General features: G+C 51.2%; 1 protein-coding gene across 1 annotated transcript in view; it reads left to right on the forward strand.

The window, feature by feature from the left end:
- Positions 1–1,245, forward strand: part of CSUI_008646 (not1 amine-terminal ccr4-not complex component) — a 3,757-nt gene extending 2,512 nt beyond the window's left edge. The window contains exons 3-4 of the mRNA XM_068068773.1: positions 31–139; positions 408–1,245. The gene's annotated coding sequence lies outside the window, so the exon portion shown is untranslated. The remainder of the gene's footprint in view (positions 1–30; positions 140–407) is intronic.

Consider the following 1,245-nt stretch of genomic DNA (forward strand, 5'->3'; position numbering starts at 1 on the left):
TTTTTTTCGCGTCTGTCTTACTCTTTGCAGGGTAACGTGGATCTACAGTCTGCTAACGTTGTTACAGACATTCTTTCAGGAGGCTTGAGGAGCTCGTCGCCTGTAAATCACGTCTCCCCTCCCCTGGCCCGCCACCCGAGTAAGAAGAAGGCTAATCACGCTTTCGGTTTCCGTCGTCCTTTGAAGGCGTAGTCACTCTGGGTGATTCCTACCGCACCACTCTTTTTCATTGCACTGTTCTGGTGGCAGCGGGGAGCTTACATTACGCACCCGAGAAGAGAACTCTCAAGTCACGTCCCTTCTTTATTACTAGTGGAGACGTGTATTTACACGGACGTGCCGTAGAGTGTAGTATGCAAGAATTTTTTTCACGGTGAACACGTGATGCAGACGTGTTGTTCTCGCAGGTCATGGCGGCAGTAGTTATCTCGCAGCGGCAAGCACCTCAGAGACGTGGGCTTCCTATTGACGCCTACATGGGATTGCCCGGCGGCGCGAGTCGTGCCAGGTCGCGTCGACACTCAGGAATAGAGGCATCAGGGGACGAAGCGAGGACGCGTACGATGAGAGGAGATGATGTCAATCCGCGACGGCCGCGTTATCTTTCATCGTCCCTGGGTCGTCTGTCAGCGCCACAAGTACCCAATGAGAAGAAAAATAGAGTGCCGAGGCGAGAAGAGATGGAACACTGTCGAGGGAGGACAGATGGGAAGTCAAAGGAGCAGTGATGCAAGTGAAGAAAATCAGGTTACAGGAGCCAGCTGTTCGCAGAAGAGAGTGTCGATACCGTCATCTCTCACGAGTTGTCAGGTTTTTCGATTTTGTTAGTTCGACAGGAAGGAAAACGGAGAGAGGAAGCTATTTCCATTTTTCCGTTAGCCGCGAGCAAACTCTCGGCTGGGGCATCAGCAACGCCGTATCCGTTCCGTGGAGTGCACAAGTTACTGTGTAATGCTCTGTACGGGAGGACGGTGTCTGATACAGGGAAGGTTTCTTGATAGAAGGGCCTGCGGATGTTTGTCCGAGCTAACGCCACCAGTAGTGTGTTCTGACTTTTTCCATAGTTGCCGGGTTTCTGGAAGCCGAGATTCCGATGCATTTTTAACTTCCGCAGTAAAAGGTAGTGCGGCAGAAAGCGCGCGAGACCAGGCACGTGTGAGTCAGAAAATGTCCTATGTCATTTTTTGGTCCCAGTGGACTGTATTAGTTTTTATTCATTTTCCTACAGAAAGCGCAGTTACAGCC

This window comes from Cystoisospora suis, assembly GCF_002600585.1.
Source record: "Cystoisospora suis strain Wien I chromosome Unknown contig_4904, whole genome shotgun sequence".
Classification (NCBI taxonomy): domain Eukaryota; phylum Apicomplexa; class Conoidasida; order Eucoccidiorida; family Sarcocystidae; genus Cystoisospora; species Cystoisospora suis.